The 24,477-nt window shown below is 43.4% G+C and overlaps 1 long non-coding RNA gene and 1 other non-coding gene across 3 annotated transcripts; both read right to left on the reverse strand.

Annotated features, from left to right (window-relative positions):
• Window positions 1–1,017: 1,017 nt before the first annotated feature.
• Window positions 1,018–10,984, reverse strand: LOC106112802 (uncharacterized). Of its 2 annotated transcripts, none has more exons than XR_008744809.1 (4): window positions 10,340–10,984; window positions 9,546–10,093; window positions 8,419–8,558; window positions 1,018–4,990 (listed from the first exon to the last, which is right to left on the reverse strand). It is a non-coding gene; the product is annotated as an uncharacterized LOC106112802 (long non-coding RNA). The 2 variants fall into 2 exon arrangements; XR_003556680.2 differs by having other exon boundaries at window positions 1,026–4,990; window positions 10,005–10,093.
• LOC114013623 (small nucleolar RNA SNORA13) lies at window positions 9,741–9,872 on the reverse strand. The gene has a single exon (XR_003556699.1). It is a non-coding gene; the product is annotated as a small nucleolar RNA SNORA13 (small nucleolar RNA).
• Window positions 10,985–24,477: the final 13,493 nt, after the last annotated feature.

Genomic DNA, 24,477 nt, shown 5'->3' on the forward strand with positions numbered 1-24,477 from the left:
GGTGGCAGTACTAACACCTGTACTAACAAGGAGTAACACAAGTACTAACAAGGAGTACTAACTCCTTGGTAGGAATCAATAGAAACTTTTGTAGTAGTAATTCATGCATGTATATGTCTGTGCATTATACGACAGTGTAAGAGAATAATACTAGTAAGCCAGTAACAAATAAGAGAGAGTAATTTTATGTTGAAAAATAAGTAGCTGCCCTGTTACTTGATACATTACTCATAGTGGATTGCACACACATTTCTTTACCCAGTGTCCAACAGGTTCCTATAAAAAAAGAGTGCCTACCTTACTCTTCAACCTTGCAAAAATCCCCAGTGCCTACGGTACTAAAGATCTGGGATAGGTCTGAGTAGTTCGCTTTCTATTGACAGCACTGGTAAAGCATTAAGTGCACCTGTGTTTTTCATACTGCTCTGTAGAGGGATTTTTAAAGGACCGACGACATACGTTACCATTGTCCAGATTGGACAACCCAGGCCTGTTAGTTGAAACTGCAGAGCAACTTAACTGTCCCTGGAACAGGCAGTGTGAGAAAGAAAACAAGCTATGCACAAACAAGAAGCCAGGTGCAGAGTAAGTCCTGGGGACCGCGAAATCCACACACTCTCATTGGCACACTCTGATCAGGCGCCTGCAGCATGCTCACCAGGCAGCGACACGGATGCCTGCGTGACCAGAAACTTTTATCCAATCACCTGTGTGTAAAGTCGGGTGAGCGGTCGGTTTAAGTTATAAATATGACCTGTTTGTTTAATAAAGTGAGCACGGCATGTAGCCATATTGGTGTGATTGTCGTGACTTGGCCAACTCTCCATGGGGGACCCTCTTCGTTGCTCAAGTAGATTTTCACATTTCAATGCATGAACCTTTCTGATTCTAGTATTTTCAAGGACATTGTGACAAATTTGAAGGAATTTCATCACTTCACCTGACATTTCTGTTACATTTATTTCCTGCAAGAAAACCAACAGCAATGTACCAGATTTTTTATCACTCAAATTCACTTTTGTATGAACATATGCATGTTCATGCAAATTACTGAACCATCTTCAGTTTCAGTTTTCCCCAAAAAGTTACTTGATTCATTTCTCATCAGGAAATAGCATACATTATTTAAACAACTTCACATCAACCAGCCTGGTAGCTGCTGGACAATCACTTTCTGAGTATCTGTCTTCTGCATGGACAACTACTGAATCACAAACTTCCTTTAGAACTTGACTCAGCATAGTTTGCACAGCTTGGCTTAAGAGTTTGTCACGTTGTCTTTGTGAGCAGCTGCGAAATAATCAGTCTGCTTTTCCACAGCTGCAACCATATTTTGAAAGCTGCTACTGAAAACACCACACAACCACAGAATATCTCTCTCTTCTGTAGTAGTTAGTACCGTTACCGATTTCTAGCACAGTGAAAAAAGAATAAAAAATTATCACTCAAAACCCTGAATAATCCCAAAGGTTCATTAATGGGTGCCAAACGTCACCCCGATTCTTCCCAAAACTTCTCCATAATTTTTATCTCTTCCAAGTTTTCTTGAACAGTATTTATTGCTCTTCGGAAATACCACCTTGCAGCACTGTCTTATCACCCTCCTCTTCGCTATGTATCTAGAAGAGCTGGAATGCATCAGTGTAACAAAAAAAGATAAAGAGTGCAATTGGATTTGCAAAAGATAATTCTGGTTCTTTTTGTGTCCTGGAACACAGCCCCTGCATAATGAGGCTTAAATGAGGCATAATTGCTCAAGATGTGTGTGCAAGACATCTTTTATTGGTTTCCTATCCCATTCAATCTATCCTTCAAAGCTGCTGTACTTTCCCATGTTTGAGCAACTAGTTTGTTCAGACACAAAAGTCAGATGCTGCTGCTAAAAAAAAATCCAGCATTTTTTCCTTCACGACTCAAAAGGAGTCATTTAGGATGACCTCAGTTTTTAGTGTTGTGACCCAAAAAGAGTTGTTTATGTTTAGGACGACCTCCCTCTCCTTGGGACCAACAATCAAGTCCATGATACCCTTGGCCTTAATTAAGGTGAAACATCAACCAACCAGTTTTATGATTTATTAATCATAAAATTAATCACAAAATACAAGGCACGTGGTTAGATACAGTATCTCAATGGCTATTACTTTTAACTGGACAAGCAAGTCCTGTGCCAGATGTTTTTACTTAGATCTGGTCACTATTCAATAAAAAGAAAGAGGAGAGAGGGCGAGAGAGGAAGAGAAAGAAAAAGCAATTTCACCGCCCGTGGATCCAGTGGCATCCCATTGGTCGTCGTCACCCTGGGTGTCTGGGTGGTAGAGGCCCCACCCAAGTTTTGGTCGATTGGGGTTTACGCTCTTGAGAGGATGCCTCCTCACTTACATACAAAACGAGGGTGGATGTGGTCTGTGTCTGCACAGGCTCCATGTGTAAGCAGTGGTTGCAGGGGGTCCTCATCGGTGGTCATGAGGGATAAGTGCCCCCAAAAGCTTTAGGCCACCCCTGCGGTGCGCATCAGCAGTTGCCTTATTTACCACAGAACTTTCTTCCAGGAAGTGCTAGCTACAGCCATTACATCCTGCACCGCCCCTGTGGTTACCAGCTGAGGCAGCAGCAGTTCACTCTGCAGCAACAGCTCATTTCAGTTCCTTTCCAATTTGAGCAGAACACATTTGCACCAGCTCCACTTGAATTTGTGCACTAAGCAACATTTAAGGCAATTATCAATCTATTGGTCCCTTATGCCACTCTGCAACTTAAATACTGGTTGGTGCTGTTTGTCCATTGATTTTGTCCTTCACAGTGGCGATGCACACATAACAGAAAGACAGAAGCAGCAGAAGCAAAATCCAACTACAGCCATGAGCCCACCCTGCAGCTTAAACAAAGTATTTTCATTTTCACTTCCCATTCTAAGTCTTCTTCAGAGGTGGTGGTTCTCATGTAGCAGACAGAAGAGGGGAAAAGGGCACAGTTGATCATTCAGCACACAACAGCAACAGCAATTATTAAAAATATGAATCCTGTAACTAACGTGGTATCTTTGCTAGCCAAGCTCCCCATGCCATGAGTCCCAAATATCTCAAGATTGATTGTAGCCAGGAACCTGGTCCATTAAACCAGCCTTTGTGTTGCATGGCCTGGAAAAGCACTGCTGTTTGGTCTGCTATTTCTTTCATCTTTGCCCCGGCTTCTTTGATTGTGGTTGCATTGTGTATGGTGATGCAACATTCTCCATTGGTGAGGTTTAGCATCCCACTGGCTCCTTTCAGCAACAGCATATCTAGAGCTAGATGATTCTACAGTGTCACCTTCGATGCTTGTTGGACCTGCAGATTCAGTTCTCCAAAAGCATATCGAGTCCAAAACATGTACCTGCCAGGTGAGATTTTCCAAGACAAACTGATGTTGGTTTTGGGTTACATAAGGGGCAAAAATACTTTCTAGCATCAGGGATATAGCCTATCTTCTAGTATAATAATCAGGAATTTGGACTCCCTTTATCACACACTCTGGACAAGTTGGGGGTTGTTTTACCTTCCTGCATGTTCATGGGGAAGAACTTGTAAAATTAAAGATATGATCTGGGCATAATGAAGAGATACCTACCCCACACTTTAAACCAGCGTGATGTTCTAAAGTTAACTATGAATAGAACTTCCCATCAGAGCATCCCCCTGCCAGCCCTGAAGGAGCAGGATATACACTAGTTTTGCAATTAGAAAGTTCTTCAAAAGAAGATGCCTAAGTTCGTGGTGTAGAATTTAGAGCTGTTTTCATTACCAGAAAATGGACATAAGGTATACTGTATTGCTTCCGCATTTTCTGTTTGATTAGTAAAGGTCTGGTTACAATTGGGGTCCTTATTTCTCCATCCCTGTGTGAGGTATTCACAGCATGTACACATATCCTGAATTGAAATACTGAGTATAAATGAACCAGATTTCTGGTTGATTTCCTGGTCCTTCTTTGCACATTATTACTTTAGAACAGTTAAAAAAGAGGAATTTTCAGGTTGCTTGGGACATGGCTCAAGTACAGTATCATTATATGGTACTCCTTTTTCTAAAATGTCCCTGGACCAAGCCCATTAGAATTACTGTGTATCCCAATTCCTGACACCCACATGGCGTGGAAGTTCCATGCACCAAGGCAGATCCCATTGTACAGTGAACTTACTTCATACGAGCTCAAATAAAAGAATGGATTTTCTACAGGACCCTATGGGAAGAGCCTACAACTTACATGGGCTCTAAATGCATTGTTTTCACCCAGGGTTTGGCTAATTTGGCATCTTTCCATCATCCAGCCAGTAAGTTTGCAAGGCGAGTTTGATGGTAGAGACCACAGAGATTCAGCCTCCGTGGTATACATACTGGGTGGTAGTAAGCTGCCCAAGATCCATTTATTAAACAGGGCATATACTCCTGTACTGTGGTGTTCTCATTAAACAACAGATATGAAAAATCTCAGCCCTTCTTCAGAAGATCGAGGTAATGCGATACATAGGCCTTGGTCCAAGGAGTTCCACATTTGGGCAAAACCGTGAATCAGCTCCCATGCAAGATCAGGACCACTACTTTGCAAAGTGATTACATATAAAGTCAATACAAACATGACAAACACTAACTTTTGGGTGACTCATGTTGGCAAACCTTATTTTATAGATCCTAAAATGCTAAAGCAATCGGTAGGGCAATAAGCTTGCAGATAGCTTACTTAGGGCATGAGCATAGATGAATCACAATCTGCCAATGCTTGTCACCCTAGTTACACAACTTGATTACTGCGGGGTCTCCCACACCAGATGTGGTGGGTAAAAGCGCAAAAACAGTAAAACATGTAGAAAATAACTATAGCCAGTAACATTCCCCAAACCACTGGAGATCCTAGTAGGGAAAAATTCATGGCGATGGATCCAGTAAGGGAACATCAGCAGGTGAACACACGGATCTTCATCTAGTTGGGTTTGGGTTTTTTGGGCCAGTCACTCCTGCAATGGAAAAGAAACAAGGTTCGGATCTCATAGTCCGACCACACATTGACATTGCTGACCCAAAAAGGATGATTCATCTGGTATGGATTCAATGATCTTTCCCATGGACATCAGCAGCTACCCTTGTATAAATATTCTTTTGAGCTTTCAGTACTAGAGGTGCTTGTCTCACAGTGGGTAAGCCCACTAGAACTGGTGGCTACTGCTGCCTGATCGGATAACTCTGGATTTAGGAAAACAACTAAACCATGATTTCAGACTGTCCACTGTATATTCCCCTGTTGTTTGCAGGACAGCTTCAGTCTGAGTTAGTCCAGAAGTTATGCCAACTCCCACCAATACATACTGCTTTCCTTCTGAGAGACAAAAGGGACTGACATAGCCTGCTTGCCCAGTATCCCACAGCCCCTTACTGTCCCTTAAGCATAGGGAACGATCCCTGAGAGGGTTATGTTCCCGACTGTGTACAGCATAGGCCACATGCTGAGATAATGGTGTTACATAGCTCCCTGGTCACAGACCATCCCCTGCTGACTGCCTCTTTCACAAAGGTCTTTACTTCCAGAACGGCCTCATTTAAATATAACCATTCTAACCACTGTTCCCATTTCCCCCCCTCTGCTTCCACCGCTAGTGTGGCTAAACAGGTTAGTGCATCTACTTGATTGTTCAAAAGGTGCGAGGGGTGATCTCCTGTTGGGTGTGCAGCTACCCATCCTGCTACGAAACATCTCTGTTTAGTGATGTTGCGAATTTCTTCCCATTTTTCCTCACTGCCACACCAGTGCTCAATTAACTTCCCATTGGTTTTGTTCCCAAGATGGGAGCCATTCAGAATACATTCCCTGAATACAGCAGATGAATCAGTGTAAATGAACAATGGTTCTTTGCTTTCTGCTTCTCATTTTATCATACTCCAAACTGCTATCAACTCTCCTACCTAAGCACTTCCCTCTCCTTCTGTAGTTAATTAGTTCTTGCACCACCTTCCCCACAAGTCATTTTGGGGAGGCCTCCCCTTTGTTTCAGTCGGGAAGCTTGCAACCAATCTTGTAGCTGAACAGCATAGAGTTTTAAAGCATAAGGAAATCCCCTGATTAGAGGATGAAAGCTCTTGGGGTCTTCCACACACTGCACAGGAGAAGGCTGCTGCAGAAGCAGCAGTCATGCACCAATTGGGAGGCAAAGAGCTTCCTACACACATGCCAAAACGGGGCCTGCCATGGGTGTTTTAATAAAAAAAAAAAAAAAAAAAAAAAAAAAAAAAAAAAAAAGGGTCCCCTCTCTCCACTGGGTATAACCCTCCTGCCCAATATGCTATCCTCTCGGTCAAGGACAATGGTTCCCTGTTATCTTCTGCAGTTCAGAAGACTCTGGGTCCCCAGTACCCTTTAGTCTCATCTTTGCTCAGCAGAATACAATCCCATCCTGTGAGGGCGACACTCCACACATACCCAGTTTCGGTTTCTTGGGACCCCCAGGAGTATTTTTCCTGTATTTTAGCCAATTCTGTAGGGGAACAGGGGATAGTGCACATGGTATGTTGCTAAGCATCCCCCTGACCATTATCAATGGTTTCAGTTTTAATCAAGGGCCTCATTACCACCTCCCCATGCCCACGATAAAAGAGGTTCCTGCTATCCTCTAACTCTTTAATTGGATATACAGGGTTTAGATCAGATGTCTGTTTTTCTGGCTGGTTTCACCAAACTGGAGATTCCTAGTTCACTCTCTAGGTCTGAGGACAGACCTATCCTACTGTCAGACTCCTGCCCATTTTCTTCCAACTCAAGACCATAGGATTCTCTCTGTCTAGGGAGTCTGATCAGGTTGTGTGAAGCCACTTGAGTATTGTTACGTTCAGTGGCGAGTTGACTTTTCAGGTTTCCTATCTGCTCTTGTAAGGAGTTATTTGTCCCTTTAGCTACTTGCTTTTGCTTCCGAGCAGCAATTAACACAGCCCCTGTAACAGCACAAACTGTTGCTTTTCCTTTCCCCATCTGCAGTTTTTGTTCCTTTGCCAAAGAGGGATCCTATCCACCACTGCCTGCAAGTCATGCCAATTGTTTTGGGCCTACGCCATGCCAGGAAGAGAGCATTTGGCTTTATAGCACTTCAGTTTTTCAAGGAGGGGATTATCCTCCATTGCTGGATCCCCAAATTGATCCCGACAACAGCCATCACACAATGCAAAAGGAGTACTCCAAAGTATTCTGCCTACTGTGGGTTTACATATCCAGTGCGAATCTTTACAAGATCCTCTGCCCCTTCTCCTGTCAGGCACTTCCTAAGGAAAGGGCCATGTTAAGGGCCCTAGTCCCTTCTGGTTTGTTCAGTCTTGCAAGGGCATCCTGTCCAAGATGCCAACTTTTAATGTCACTACCTGAAAGGAGTTATTTAGGATGACCACAAATGAAAATACCTGTTTAAGCTACAGGGTGGGCTCATGGCTGTAATTGCATTTTGCTTCTGCTTCTTCTGTCTTTCTTACCATCTGCTACGTATGCACCACCTCCGTGAAGGACAAATCAATGGGTGGACAGCACCAACCAAGGTTTAAGGCAATTACCAAGTTTCTTACAGTACTGCACAAAGTATTTAACAATACTCAAGAGAAACACCACTCCTTAGCGTGTGCTGTAACATTGTGACTTTTTCTAATCAGTCACTTCTTCAGTTTGACTTGAGACTTGAGTTTGCACTCTGAATTTCACCTTTGAGTTAGTGTCTATAAATTTAGAGTTGGCTGTCTAATAGCTTACTCAGTGTGATTTACATCCCCCCAAATGCAGGTAAGTTATCATAATAATTTCTCAGTGCTGGATCATTCTTACATCACATATCACATTCCAGTATTACCCAAGAAGTTCCTGGCTTCAAAGACTTGGATACTTGTCATGCCCTTGGGTATGTAGGTTACACAAACCACAGTTTCAGCACCGAATAAATCTTTGATAATACATGCTATTTTTATTAATGTCTTGTTTGTACCACTGAATTTCATGCTGACTTCCACTACTCAACTTTTCAGCAGTGTTGACTTTTCCAAGACTTTACAATGAAACAGCACTTTGCACATAAGATTCTAGGCTTTTGCGTTTCATCAATCTTCAAACATTTTCAGTCCTTCCGTTCTGAACTGCTCCACAGTATCACCCCAAAAACCAAACATGCAAAAGCACAGACTCTTCTTGGACACACTGGCAGCCATGCATTGCTTTTAATAAGCCACTCACGCCAAACATTAGGGTTTCCACTTTGCTTTTCTTGATGAGAACGTAGTCATCAGGCTGATCTCAATCTCAATGTTGCAATTTTGATTTCTGCTCTAAAATTCCTTCTGCCAAATTTATTTTTCAACAGAAGGTCTGCTTCATTATAAAATAATGCTGAAGGACACAGCTGCACAAGAAGTTATCACTCACCTCATGAAGGAAGCTTCAGGACAGCTAGGCAATCAGTACTTTACAACTTTCTCTTACACACCTTTCTCATGCTCAGAGGCTTTCACCACACAGGACAGTCTCTGTGAGCTCCTTGACTTCCAGAAAAGCACACTAGAACTCTGTAAGAAGTGTTCATAGCATTAAGCATTCTGGTAGGAACAGACGCCACAATCCCCAAGGTAAGAGCCACTGCTGCTAGCAACATTCCAGTACACTTTCCACTTTCAAAAGTACATCTTTTGATGTAAAAGGAAAGACTGTTCTATGTACATCAAAAGAGTAGAATACACCATTATGCAATACTGAATAATCCCACAGAGAGATTCTCTTTATAACTTTCTGACACGAGACATAAATAACAAAAAGGCAAATGCACAAAGGCAAAACACATTTCTTCCCCATTAAATAAGATATTTATGTAAATATCTTGAAGAAGATATTTTCTGTAGCTGAGTATTCTGAAACTGTAGATAACTTTCACAACTAGAAAACAAGAGGACACTGCAGGAGTCTGAAATGTTATGTACTAATTACTTGCAGCACAGGCTTAAGAAGTTATCATGATGGACAGGACAGCTAAACACCACTAAAAGTGGCCATTATGATTTTAGCTTTTCCTTTTTAAGTAACTGCCAGATTCTTAATTTAAAAAGACTGAAGCACAGAATCTACAATGTATCTGCTCAACCATACTATTGTCTTTAAAATGCAAGTCCATTCCAGGCATGCAACAACTCAGTCTTACATACTGAGACCAGATACTGTTTTATTACAGAGATGCACAAGTCTGGATGCTAGCAAATAAAGCTAGCATACTGCAGTAAAAAGTTAAAAACATTATATACAAAATCTTACTGCACTTTCCCTGCCCGGAAGGCAGGTCCACATAGATGACTGGCTACACATTTGCATATCCATTACCTAACTTATTTTACTACCACGCATGCTCTCTAAGGAAGGGTCTTTTAGTGGGCCTGGGTCTTTCCTTTAGGGGATGTGATTTTTACTATTATAATGAGGATAGTTCACTTGGGCAAGGCTAAAGACCATAAGAGCTAGATGATCAGTTTAACAGAAACAAGGTAGTCTAAGCGTGCATGGCTTACATCACGAAGATAGGACGCTCTTCCTCTTGTCTCTACCAAGGCTGACTCCCTTGATTAGAAGTCCCTTAATTTGTCACTTTTGACAACTCTAGAAGGTCAGCCTGACCTGAACTCTGTGCCCATATAGTTAACCACTAAATATGAGTTCAAGAACTCATGAATTTTAGACAACAATGCATGTTCTACAGATTTTTTTGTTGTCCTTGCAAAAACAGGGAGGAGAAAGGTAAATAACCAGCTCCTTCAATAGTCTGAGCAAGAATTCCTGTTTGCCTTCTTTGACACCACATTCATTCTGGCCAGGAATGAATGGGCAACACAAAGGCAAAAATTTAAGTATTAGAACATACAATTTCTGTAAAATTGAAGTAACAGCATATGAAAAAGTTCGATTAATCAACAGGCAAACACTTTAAAATTCACATGTAAATTATGTTTTATACATGATAAACACTTAACCAGAAAAGCCAAGCACACCATGCTCTTGGGACATCTTGTGGTCATGCTGGTGCTTGTTTAGGCCATCGACAGACTTCCACTGCTTTCATCTGAAAGAAAAGGGAAAACCACTTCTTCACTTGGTTGTGCACAAACAGTACAACGAGCCTAACAAGAAATGCTTGAAATAACTGCCCGATTTCAAAGAACACATAGCAGGCTCGGCCCTATCATCCCTATGAGCACACTTTAATATCAAGGGCTAGTCTCTTAAATGAGTTCCAGTGGCCTGCTACAGCAACCTGGAATTATCTCAGAAAGCTGGGCACAGGTGACTGTACAACAGCCCCACTCACCTTTTCCACACTACTGAGAAAGTATTCCTTTCGGGTTGTCTTTCTACTGGGAGGGATATGGCGCATCTAAGGCTACGATGGCAAAAAGCCTGCCCAAACGAGTTGAACGTAAAGCAACTATATAAAGAAATCAAAAAGCTCGCTCGTCTAGGAGTTTTTTTTCAGCGAGTTCTCCCAATCAGCGGTGAGAAGGCTGCACAGAGACTTTCAGAACCACAAGCTCCAGCGGACGAAGAGCCAGCTATTCGCTCGGTGCCTGGTTTCACGGAGACAAGATGCCGACGGGGCAAAGAAAGGCTGTCCGTGTGCTGAAGCGGCACGGCTGCCCAACCACCGGCCAACCAGCGCTCCCGGCCCCAAGGCCTCCCAGGTCCCGTGCCCGCTGCGGGGACAGCAGCACAGGCTTTCGGGGACGGTGCTCCAGGGCCCGCCGCCGGCCCCCTCCCATTAGCGGCTCAGCCCGCCGCGCACCCCCGCGGCAGCCCGGCCTACCTCTCCAGCCAGCACCCTGACCCGGCCGCCCAGCCAGGCTTTCAGGGACGCTGAGGCGCCTCAGGTTCCTTCCCCGCGCCCCGGCGGACAAGCCCCCGCCCGGCAGCGGGCGCACATGCTGGCTGCTGCTGCTGCTGGCTGCCCGGCCCGGCCCCGCCGCGGCCCCGCCGCCGCCCCGCGCCCCCTCGGCCACCCGACCGCCCCGCGCACGCCGCAGGCCAGGCCGCGCCCCCGCCGCTCCCAGCGTGCCTCAAGAGGGCTGAGCCAATATTCCCGCGGGGCGGGGGGGGAGGGGCCATGCGCCAGCCGCTCCTGCAGCGCAAGGGCCGCGTACCGGGTCCTCCCCAGAGGCGAGGCTGCGGCAGGCGGGGCCTCGGGCAGGCGAACCCGCCGGGAACGGGGCGGCGGGACCCGAGACACGCCCTCCCATAGCCACCTGCGCGAGCGCGCGGTGGAGGCAGCCCGGCGAGAAGGGGCGGGGCGCCCCAGCCACGCGCGCATGCGCAGCGCGACGCGGCGGTGGGGGCGGGGCGGGGTGGGGCTGGTGGCGGCCCGCCGGGCAGGGTGCCGCCGGGCGGAGCGTCGGTGCTGGCGGGGCGGGGGGGCGGCTGCGGGGGGGCCTGCGGTGGGAAATCTAGCGGGGAAGCTGCTCTCCTGCGCGAGGGGTCTGCCGTGTGTGCGGCCTGTTTCACCGGCGTGGCTCGCCCAGGCTGGGCCCCTGGCGGTGCTGGTGTGCTGCCGTGTTTCTTCATAGCAAGCAGAGTATCGTATAGGTAGTCGCGCAGTAAGGCGTGCTGAAGGCTAAAATTGAATGAGCAAGATGGCTGAAAGTTCGAGGGTTCTTCAGGCTGAAGTGTAGGGGTGGTGTTCCTGGACACCAGCCATTGCTTTTCTGTAGTGATTTTAAAGAACTTCATAGCCAAAAAACGGCTCTCGTGCCTGAAGCTGTTACTCTGTTCAGTTTCCCTGCTGGAGGCACGGGGGCCGCCAGGGCAGCACTGTGGAGGCCTTGCATGGCGGGAGGTGATCCTCGTGCGCTGGGCTGTGTTTCTGTGGTAGCTCTCACGTGGTACATGCTTGTGGCAAGAGGACTGCACATAAACATCCTGATCTTGCGTGTTGCTCATTTGTGATCATACTGGCAGTGCCCTGCTGTTGGCGCTCCAGCTGGAGACGCGTGTGCAAAGTAACCAGCCTCAGTGCAGGTGGGCAAAGTGTGCAACAGCCCTGGACGTTTGAGGCTTGAATGCTGGCAGAGGCTCAGTTCTGAGTGCACGGTTTCCAGATTTGCTGACTCTGTAAGTGAAGGCAGTACATTCCGTGTTTGAAAGACTATGAGAAGTAGGGAACAGGGCAGTTATAAGCACCACAGGGATAAACTGGGACCATGTCTGGAGAAAAATCAGAATGAGGCTACCAGTTGTAGAGAAACCTGAGACCCATTCAGCAATCTTGCTAGCCCTCCTTGGTCTGTTTGTTACAGCTGCGGAGACCTGCTTGCTTCTTGTAGCTCCTCCTTACCTGGGAGTAGCAGAGAGTGTCCAGGAGGCAAAGTCACTTCGGCAGTGCAGCCTGATGTGTGACATCTCAAGTAAATTACAGGAGGTCATAGAAGGGCTGCCAAATGCCCAAGTGTTAGAGAAGAGTCATGGTTCATTGCAGTCTTGATGGGGGGTGGCAAAAAAGATAAACATAAGAAAAAGCTAAGGGGCAAGCGAATGTCACCACTCACAGCTTGGTGGAGAAGCATATAGACTTGCCAGAGAGCAGGATTCTTCCTTCAGTAATTTAGGCTCAGTTTGCTTTACAGAATTTTTCTGTGTGTGTGTTTCATTATGCTTAGGTGTATCTCTAAAGTATAGGGTATTAGTAGTGCTCTGTTTAAGTTTATAGCAAAACTAACAAATATTGTTAGCATTAGTTTTAAGCAGATTCACCTTCAGTAGCTTTGGCTTGTCATTCAAAATGTTTCCATATGTTTTCCATATAAGATTGTCTCAAGCATTGCCTCAAGTCTAACTTACGTATGCATAAAGGTTAGCACTTCAAGTAAAGTGATACTTAAAACACAAGGGTAATGGTCTTGCATAGGACCCTATCAGTTGCTGACAGTCAAGCTAGTAAATCAGTGGAGATCCATTACTCTGTGTTGCTGATGCAATCAAGTTGATTTCCAGCTCAGGGACAGCTGCCTGGACAGAAGTTTAAGACAAATGCAATTAGTCCAGATTTTGATTACACAAGTGAACAGTATAGTGAAGAAAAAATCCTTAGTGTTTGTGACCTGTTGTTATTTGTGCTTGGGGATACAGGAGAGCTCCAACCTACATGAGAAAACTTTCTATCTACAAACCACTAACTGATTACATGAAAAACTTGGTCATTTCAGGTGTTGTTATGTTGTCATGTTTGGAAGTTGTTACTGAATCTCAGAATGGTTTGAGTTGGAAGAGACCTTCTAGCCCACCCCCTCAATACACCATACTCAAAGCCCCATCCAACCTGGCCTTGAATACTTCCAGTAATGAGGCATGGGCAACCTATTCCAGGGTTGGGGTCTCACCAGAGCAGAGTAGAGGGGGAGAATCCCTTCCCTTGACCTCCTGATCACCCTTCTTTTTATGCAGCCTGGGATACAATTGGCTTTTGTGGCTGCGACCGCACACTGCCAGCTCATGTCCAATTTTTCATCCACCAGGATCCCCAAGTCCTTCTCTGGCGGTCTGCTCTCAATCCATTTGTCCCCCATTCTCTATTGATACCGGCAATTGCATGGACCCAAGTGCAGGACCTTGCACTTGGCGTTGTTGAACTTCAAGAGTTCACATGGGCCCACCCATCAAGCCTGTCAAGCTCCCTCTGAATGGCATCCATTCCCAGAAGTCATCACTTTGGTGTCATCCATAAACTTGCTGAAGCAGTCAGATACCGTAAGAAAACAGTGACCAAAGCGATTTTTGTATGATAGACATGGGTTAAGGACATTAGTCACAAATCCTGTAGGTCCTCTTCTTACTAAACAATTTGCAAGACAATAAAAAAAATCAGTGGAACAATTCACAAAGGACACAAAGTGATTCTGCATTGATGGTTTATTTTTTTTTTAGTCTGACAGGGATAAGATTCTTCTGGAAGTGGCAGTATAATTCAAAAAGGAGTGTCTTCACATCAGGCAGTTCTGTGGCCCGTACCTGATGATCATAGTGAATGTGAATTTGTAATCTCTTGAGTCCATGAACATTTTATTTGTTGTATCAGTCCTCATGAAACCAGGACATACTAAATTGAGGGCATAATTAACAATAATTCTTAGTTATCTAGTGGATAAAAGTATCCTCTTGAAATGGAAACAGATACCTTGCTGCCACTTTTAGGTATCTAGGAGCTTTAACAGAAGGTGCTTGTGAATCATGCTTTGGCAGGTTGAGACATTGCTGTCCCAGCAGTTTGTTGTTCTGTCACAGAATACTGTACACATTGTGAAGTTTGCAGAAGTGAATTCACTTCTCTGATATATAGCCCTGTTGTAGCTTCCATGGCTTCTTGTGGGGAATCTGAGCTGAACCACCGACCTGTGGCATGCAGTGGCTGAGGTATTCCAGTCTGTCAATTTAGTCACAGGGCACAAGGGGAGAAAGAACTTGACCCTGAAGAAATTAAGACAGAAAAGCTTACTTACCTAGTGAAAGACTTGAGACTCAAACACTCAGCCTTTTCAGCTTTGAAGTTAGTAGTGAGATACTATTTTCTGTTTGGTTTCCTAAAGACGCAGTTAATGATTTAATCACTGTAATTATTTTGGTTTTATGTCAATTTATATTTTTTGAGTTGGTTTCAGCCAGATTTGTGAAAGAGCTACAGAAGTACTAAGTTCTTGAAGATTTTGTGAAAAATCACCATCTGGCTAGCCAAAAGACCTGTGAAGTGTTGCGTGCACTACTTGTTATCCTGCCAAACTGGGAAGGCATGGGAGGGAGCACTCGCAACGTCTACACTCACTGGGGTATACTTCTCCACGATTTTCTTTGAAATCTATAAAGTCAGCTTGTGAGTGGCACTGCAGTCGTCCAGCAGTGGGGTGCCTGCATCTTTTAAGTTGGTGTGGGCAGGAGTTGTGCTTCCCAGCTGCACTGAGCTGCTTAGAACGCAGCACTGAAGTGAGTTTTACCACCTACCTAAACTGAGGTTTTCCCTTTCTGTTTAAATATTGTTAAGCACTTCCTGAGCATGCGCAAAAGGTCTCTTCTTATCGCTGAAGTATATCTTACCAGGCCTGAGAGTACTTCTGACAAGTTAGCACTGAAAGAGCCTATTTAGGCTTTTGATGGCACAGCAGTAATGATCTCTTCATTCACTCTTATTTCCTATTTTCAAAACACGATTCAACAGATGGCAACTGACATCTTCAGATGAGGGCTTCCCGCCCTACCCTGTCATGTCAAATTACATTAGTTTCTTATAGATTTGCCACTACATGCAGGGAGAATGAAATGAATGTGAGCCAATTCAATGTTCAGTCTCACTCTGCAAGGACAGTGCAGTAGAAGCAGTTCTGCCCTCTCATCCCTTTCAGTAGCCATTGATTTCCTGGGACTCTAATAAGCAGTCAAAATCTGATATATAATAAATGTATTGTTTTGTTCTACTCTATCTGGGTGTGTCCTTAGTCTTCCTGAGTGAATTCCAACACTAAATTTTAAGGGTATAATTTCCCTGTTGTGCTTTCTTCAGCAAGAAAACCAGTTCCTGCCTTTCCTGGCTTTTGGCCTGTTGTTCCTCTTCCCGGCATCAACTGACTGCACTGTAAGTTTTGTCAGTGCCAGTATTTGTGGCAGGATGGCACAAAACAGGTCCCTGAAACTATCAGGACTCCTAAAACCAAGTGGTTTGGCTTCAGGTACATTAAAATGTGCAATGGAAGAAAAGAAAATTATCTTAATATAGTTAAATAAAACCTTAGTAGATTCAAGAAAGGTTGGAGTTTAACATACACGCTTTAGTTTGGGATGTTGCATGCAAAGCTTGCAGATTCACCTATTCATCCTCCTTTTCCTCCTACAGAGTAAGGGGCTGCTGTGTACACCATATTTCAGTGATGTTACAGGAAATCCTAACACAAGCTGATGGCGCATCACGAGGGAGCATTGTGTGTAAAAACTGAAATACCTCTAAAGTGCTTTGTGAACAGTGAGTCATTAGTGTGATACTGCTCCTGCCCTGTTGTCTGGAGTGAGTTGGAGCACTTTCAACGCCTGGCTTTCTGCGTGCCCTCGCTGAATTCCCACGAAAGCTGCAGGGTATGCTTTCCTTGACTTTTTGTGCGCTTAATTTGTCTGCAGTTTTTTCCCCTGCAACCCACCAGAGGTCAGTGTAATGCCAGGGATGCCGTGCAGTAGGACCAGGACATCAATGCCGAATTGCTGCTGGTCGTTGGGATCGTAGGAATTACTTGAGTGCAGCAGTGATCTGTCTAGCAGCGTACCTTGTCTTTTGTCATTACTAGTTGAATTAGGGAAAGGGTATGAAGCTGGCAATAGGCTAGTGTGAAGTCACCTGTACATGGTGAGACTGATAGAGGTTGACTACCTCCAGAAACATGAAGCTTGCTGTATCTTTCAAACGGTGTTGACATCAAGAGCAGCATCCCAGATATTCTGAAGAACCAAAGAAATAGCCGTCTTGCTAAGCTGTTGTCTCAGTGGCTCCTTGTGCTAACAGGTTGCAGCGTGTTTGCGGTTTGAATGAAAAAAATAGTTGGATATTCAGTTTCTCACCTTTTATTCAGTTCTATGTTCTTGCATTATCAGGCAGGATGAATGAGTTCCCAGGATTTGTGCCTTCATTATTTTACATGTTAGTACCAGTTTTACCAGTTTTCCATGGAAGAGAGGCACTCCTGTCTTTCAGTCTCTCTTTTTCATTATTCTTATTATTTTTTCCTGAGCTTGTTAGGAAATAATCCCACCTGTTTTGGGGTACAGCGCCTGGTAATGGCATACAAAATTTCAGTGGAGTCTGCACTGTTGGTTTCTACAGAATCCATTTTTTTTTTATTTTATTTTTATTATTGTCCCATCTCCCATTCATTAACAGACTTCAATGTTTCCCTTCCTTTTCCTAACAGCACCTGTTTGTTGAATAAAGGTCTTCACTGGCTATGTGTCAGTTTCCTTCTAGAACTAATAATATTAATTGGAAATATTTTAGGACTTCTAGCCCTAAAGTTTTTTTCTCCAATGTACTCCAATTTTCTCCATTGTACAATGTAGCGTAAATTACTATGTTTGATTATAAAACCCAGTAAAATACTGGAGCTTTAAGAGTTGTGTTAAATGTGTGATATTTTTTTCCTTCAGAAATTTCTTTGGTCATGCTGTATCACAAGTTTTGATGTGGTGGATTGTATTTGGAGCTTGTTTTCTCAGGTTGAAGGGTTTTTCCTTCCTGTTCTGTCTTTCACTATGAACAAGGCAATAGACTAAGTTATACTGGAGAAAAAAAATATTTTGAGCAAATGTCTTTTCCCCTCTGTCATGTGAATCCACTGATTGACTTTCCTTTGTGGTACTTATAGGATTGAAGGTTTGGTAAAAATAAATAGATGAAGTACCTCACCCAGGGTCAGGCAAATCAGTTAGTAAACCAGATTTTCAAACACTGAGCATCCCCAAAAGAGGACTCACTTACTAACGTGTGAATCTGGGTGCCAGTGCCAAATCATACGCTACTTCTAGGCTAACGTGTTTCCACAGGTAGATATAAGTAATTCTTACATTTATTGAAAAAGACATAGAAAGTCAGTATGGGAATTTCTAGGTGGAGAGATCTCCACGGCATGTATCTATTTACTCTTGAGTAAATCTATTTAAGAATGAAACTTGAAACTGGTGCAGGAAAAGAACGCGTTAGTCCCTGGTGCGGAGTACCTACAATTTTGCTTGGCAGCCTGGTGTGAACTGCTCAGCTGCTCTATGGAGCTGCTAGATGAACCTGCCCCAGCTTCTACTTCTGAGAATGTGGCCTTTGTGAAGCCAAGTGACTGTTAATTTTTGTGTAGGAGGAGTGATTCATTTCAGAGCGAGATGTTGTGTGTACGTTGGCACTCTGTTGCTCTGTATATAGTATGTACACTACACTTGTTTTGGAAAAGTTAACTCCAGTTCCTGATACATTCACAAATTCTGGAAATAGTTTTTATTTTCAAAACATTGGTTAATGTAAACATACACCCGCTCATCCTTGCCAGCATTGTTATCACCTCAAACTGTTTTTTTCTTGTTGAGAAACTCAGTCAGGGTGGGCACTGGGCAAACATAATAACTATTCGTTTGTCTAAATTACCACTGTGTCATAGTGGTAGTGCTGGTAACTTTTCAGGGTGGTTTGACTTCTTGCCACAGAAGTTCAGTATTAGTATGGTACTTTGCATGCTAGCCAGGAGTAGGGTGTTCATTTTATGGCTTCTAGGTTTTGCTTGACTCCTTTTTTCTGTTTTCTTGCAATAAGGTTCTTCTTGGCCTGTAGAAATGGGTCAGACAACAGTGAGAAAGATTACAATATCTTGATTTTTCTTCTGGCTGTGCTCCATTTGCGGAGTCACCTGGACAGGTCCAGGGCTACCTACTTTATTCCCTGTTCTTCCCTTTCTAGTAAGGAGGGGTGGAAGAGATCTGAGGTTTGTTGTACAGAATAGGGCTTGTTTATGCTTGTCCAGTTAATTGGGAGAGGGCATCTGGGTGCTCAGATTATCAGCAGGTTTTCTTGGCAAGCATGTTGCATAATCGTGGCTCCTCTGGCTTTGTCAAAATGGAGCCAATAGCTGTATTGCAGAGTGATGCATCAGTGTTCTGCCTTTTGATTCTGTATAGGTGTAAGAGGTTGTCACAATTCCCTCTGTACTCACTGCGCTATCAGCATTTCTCACCCTGAAAAGAGTGTTGGCATACCATTACTGTAAGAGCTGCTGTCTATATACACATGACTTATCTTGTAAGTCACTGTGTCTCTGGGTCACTGGGAAGCAGGGGAAATGGAAGCATAGGGGCGTGTGGAACAAACATACAAAGTTTCTGATGAGAGGAGTATTTAAAAATGGCCACCTCAAAAAAGTTAACAAATGACACTTCACGTCTTGGCGTCTTGCAAGATGTAGTGTTTCGACATGTCCATTTCTGGTCCTTATGTATCCCTGAAAGAAGTTTCTAGTCCTGTTGTACTTTGGAACTGCCTAATTTGGACAAATAAGGAAAGAAGTTGTGCCCTTTTAAATCCAGAAAATTTTGACACATACCAATGTTTGCCTTATGGCCAGCTTTTCTAGTCAGCGGGCAGTATTGTTTTTCCTAATGGTAGCAGTGAGCCCTACTTCTCAGCCCCTGATGAGAAAAAGCAGTTACGCATATAGTACAGTTCTCTTCTGCTTATACGGTGGATCTAATGCTTCTTAGAAATCTGGAATGAATTACTGACAATCTTGAGGATTCAAGGAGGAGACAACTAGGTGCAGGCTGCAGCTGCCGTAACAATTCATGCATCTTGTGACCTGCTTCCACTGAGCCCTCAGGGAGGAGGGCAGCTGGAAGGAAACTGCAGGCTGGAGAAATTGCTTTGGCTTGCTGCAGCTAGCCCGCAGGACTGAAAATCAGTTTAATCCATGCATTTTCCTTCCTTCTTTCTCTCTCCCCCTCTTCTGCTGTGCACCTCTATAGTATTCTTTGATGACCAATGATGTTTTGCATGTTTCAGTCTGTTTTCTTAGTAGAATGTAAAATCCCAGGAATTTTTCTTTTTTAAATGGTAACACTGTGTGATTCAGATAATGAAATACTCAGTTGTGAAACCATGCAATAGTTGACAAATAATGCAATCTGATGGTGGTAACATTAACATTATTTTACACTAACACTGCTCATTAATCCTCACCATTGTAGTTTCACTGGAAAAATATGTTGGCCTGACATAGGCTAAGATAATCAGAGCTTTTCTTTCATTCTGTGATTGCACATCCTATTTAATTAGGAAATTGCAGACTAGGAGATCCTTTGAGGCTGCAATAAGAAAAATGTCAGTATTAATCTGCAATATTTGTCCCGCTCACTAAGAGCAATTATGAGCTATGAATTATAAATGATAAATTACACACTGTGGTATTCATCTGTATTGCAACACAAATAGGTTTTCAGTTCTTGTACCATATATATGAAAACCTCAGTAGCTTTATTCACCGGAAAAATGGAATACATGTTTTCAGTTGTCCTTGAGAGCTATTGGCTTCAGCTTAGACTAGAACATCTGATGGTGACAGGTGTCTGTTCTATGGAAGGTGTTTGCGTTCAGGCACAGTTGAGGACATACCCAGCTGCAGTGCAGGCCTGCACATTGACTGCATGCCAGGCTGAGCCAACTGAGGGGCTAGATCCCTTAAATACCCATGCCTCCTTGCAGATATGCCTTCTTGCTGGGGTAAATACAACTCCAAAACTCAGGAGAGGGAAGCATAAGACTTTTGTCTTAACCTTTCTGGTGACCGTTATAGATAGTACTTGCTCAAAATACTGGGATTTTGCTGGTGCTCATTCTGAAATATTTAACTCTTCCTTTGCTGGGTAGAGAGAGAGAGGCTTCAAAGCTAAGGGCTACCTGGTATTGATACAAGAACTATTTACCTTAAAGAAATATATATAGTGAAGAACACGAGGTCAAATAATTTGAAAAAGAGGATGTTAATCAACCCTTACAAATAGTTAAAAAAACCATGGCCCTGGGGGAGAAGAAACAGACACCATAAATATATCAAGCTGGGGGACAAGATAAACTCAAGGAGAACCAAGTAGTTTATGAGATCAAACAAGAAATTACTGGAACTGTGTGTGAACTATCCTAGTTAGCATACTAAAAGATCCATCCTCAGGCAGAGAGAGCCCCCTCGCAAGAAAGCACCCTCCCCACAGAACATTATCCGTTAAAAGAAAGAATGCTGTCCTTTAGATGGAGAGCAGGCTTGTAAGAACCCATGAGAATTAAGTGTGATTAAACGTAATTGTAAACATTTGTTCAAAGCGTATAAAATGTTTTGCCATGTGGTAAGAGGTGTGTGAGCTTTGTGGATTTACCACCTAGTGCATCTCTACACAGACATGCAATAAATAAATAAATCTCTCAACTCTGTGTGTGGGTCGGCTCTTGCACACTGGGTGGAGAACCATAGCCTGCGATCACAGTATTGCTGTAGCACACTCAGCAGTGTGGAGGCTGTACTCCTCTGTGGATCTGACCCCTGGCCAGCCAAGTCCTGATCATGTGCTGGGAGGCACTAAAACCTGGGCATATGACCTGATATAGGCATGAAGTTGGAAACCTTTCAGAGGGCCCTGATATCCATATGAAAACAGTTTTCAAACATAGATGTCACTATTTCACTATGGTTTTTGGCCTGTTTATCACTGTTCAGTGCTTATCAGCGTACTTGCTGTTTCACTCAGACTTCTCAATGGAGGACTCGCCTGTAACCTGGTCAGGTTCAAAGTTGTTGTTTGAATGTTTGGAATAAATGCATTTTCCAAACTTCACATGTAATTCCCTAGTGCTATTGTATTAACCGTCTCAGCTGGTTAATATCTAGAATATATGCAGCTATTCTGGCAGTTTGCCTCTAAACTGGCAGCTATAAATGACATTTAGAGATAGTATTTTGCCCAAAAGTACATTTACTTTGAACTTGAAAACCCTGCTTAGGAAGTGACTACAGGGAGAGGCTTTTGTTTCTCAGCAGATCTGCTCAGTGCATTCAGGGAGGATTAGGATAAACAAGCATTAACTGACTTTTCCTGCTGTTAACCTTAAGAGTCAGCTCATCTAAAAGGAATACATTGAATCCTTTTTCTGTACCTTCTTCATGGAGTTGCTTTCTGAATGACAGCTTGGGTAAGTCCTTTGCAAACAATGGGTTTCCCTGTTCCTGCACAAAGGCAAAATCTTTCTTGCTGAATGTTTTGTTATCATGATTATATGCAAACTAGAATTAACTCAGCTTGCCTTTCAAATCCGGTGCTACACATTTGGACTTGTCAGAAATAACTTCATTTTAATGTGGATGTAATGATATGAAGATTCCAGGAAGATAATAAATACAGAAAACACCTGCCTAAGAGAGACAAGTTTAAAAATGTATTTTACGTTATTGTTTTAATATGGAGTTAGAGGAGACAGATTAGAATATCTCAGTTACAACTGATACACTTGAGAAATGAATGCTTTTAACAGCCACAGATACCAGGTATTGGTGATTGGGATCTTTGCTTGAATCTGTTAAAACCTTTGGCGAGCCAGTGGACCTCACTGTTTCACTGTGTCTGCATTCCCTTTCTCTGTGCTTCTCTGTGATGTGTTTGGACATCACATGTTGCCGTAGTGTAATTCTCAGGTTTCCACTGCTATATACAGTCTGTCATCCTGGCAGTTGCGTACTCATGGTCTTCTTTTCTCCAACCACTGAAGTTTGGCACAAGTGTCACTAGCTGTTGTGTGAAAGAAGCATATGGTATCGCTGTGACTGTGGAGGGATTCCTTGTGGAAGTATGAGTGCTGGAAGTATTACGTCAGCTGGAAGCTTTTTTTTTTCTTCTTCAATTGTTATTTTTGCTTTATTGAAACTGACACATTAGTCTGCAAGCAGGCACCTTGCCACTGAAGCAGATGGGCAGGAACATAAGTAGCCAAGAGAATAGATCTGTATACGTCTCAAATGTGTGATGGTCCGATTCTCAGAAAAAGATGTCACTGTAGTTCTTCATAGGGAACTTCCTTGGCATATGGCTATAAGGGAGATGGTATATTATCACTCAATTACTTCCAAAAAAAAAAGCTGTCAAAATTACTGTACAGTAAACTTGCTGGGCCTTTCACTCTAATGAATAGGAGGCAGAATGTCTAGAGTTAACAAAAAATCTTTGCGTTCGTGTATTTATGTGAAGGAAAGACTGCCATGAAAAGCTGAAGATGGGTAGTGTGTTGTGCCTGAACTGCAGGTGAGTGGCTTAAAAGAATGGTAGATTTACTTCATCAGCACTGCTTTTTCATTTTTGTTTAATATTCAAAGCTAGTAATACTTCTAAGGACCAAGAAGGCTTGAAGGCTTTATGCAATGCACTAATATGTGGTAAATTATAGTTGATAGTTCCTATCCCATGGAGTGTTTACAACCCAGAAGGAGACAATAGGTAACTGGTGCTGGAGCAATCAAGTAGCTGGAACACAGACATAGTTTAGACAGAGCCTGGGTATCACAAACCTGTGTTTTCTTTAAACATGGTAAGTATTAGACATTTTGCATTTCAAATATTTTTTTTTTTTTAATTTTTTCCTTGCCAGAAATTCTTTAAGCCTCACAGTCGTTTCACTAAATGGAAGTAGGGTGTAAAAAAGTCTACGGTTTATACCTTTGCTTAAGTGAAAGATCTAATCACTTCTCCAGTTTTTGTCCAGAAGTGTTTTCCAGAAGGGAGAACATATTATAAGTTCCTTTTAATTATTATTACATATTAATTATTATTATTATTATTGTTTTATTGTTAGCCTGTTTTCCTCAGGAAACAAAAGCTTTGTGATCAGGCCTTCTGGCTGCCAGGCCTGATATAGTGAAAAAAAACCCTAAAACTCTGCTGCAGACAGAAGCTGCATAGATGACAGAAACATTAACACCCGAGGAAGAAGGAAGGGCGGGAGCTTCGCACTTGGCACTTCGAGAAGGGACAGCTAGTACCGATGTAGATGAGCTCAACAAGAATGTAAATAAGGAGCCTTCTGACCAGGATGTGCTAACTGCTAAAAGAAAACAAACTAGGGTAAAATAATTGTGGTGGTAGTAGATCCATGACCTCCTACTCAAATGGCCCCCACCCCGAAGAGGGTGGATCCCCCGCCTGGGATCAGGTTGACATCAATTAAAACGAGCCCAGTTGGCATGTATTAGCTTGGCATGTTTAGAGTGGACAATAAGGAAGGGCTAATCACTAGCTAGCAGGTGTTTAAAGGTAACAGAAACTAAGTAACAAAGACTGATAATGTGTGCAAAGATAAACAAGAATTTCAGATAACTGCCCAAGAAGGTGAAAAGTACATCTTGAAGAGGTGCCAGAGGGAGGAAATTCTGAATGTTTTTGTAATAAATATCGGACTGCTTGTTGAAAGGGTGTGTAAGTTAGGAAGAGCGGTCCCCCTTGCACCTGGCGCCGCAATAACATACCTGCTTTATAACTGTCCTCGAGTTGTAGAGTTCGATTCTGTTATAAACGATAACAATTAAAACAATTTTATTTTGGGTTCAATCAATTTAGGTTGAGAAACAATAAGCAAAAACAGCGCTGGGTGCACGGAGAACTCAATTAGTTCTACCACTCACACCCCTGAGTCCTAAAAGCAGCGTCTTTTATCCCCAGATCTTGACCAATCTCCTCTCGCCGGCTGTCCGTCCTGCCCTTTCCCCACCGGGCCGTTAGGGTACGGCTTCTCCTCCTACTGGCTCTCCTTTGGCACGCTTTTTTCAGATTTCAAGGTCTTTGTCTCCTTGGCAGGCCTTTCCTGGCGTGATTTTGCTTTCCTTATCTCCTTTGGTGGGCTTTTCCAAGCAGCGATCGCCTCAGGGGAGG

Source organism: Falco peregrinus, chromosome Z (genome assembly GCF_023634155.1).
Source record: "Falco peregrinus isolate bFalPer1 chromosome Z, bFalPer1.pri, whole genome shotgun sequence".
NCBI lineage: Eukaryota > Metazoa > Chordata > Aves > Falconiformes > Falconidae > Falco > Falco peregrinus.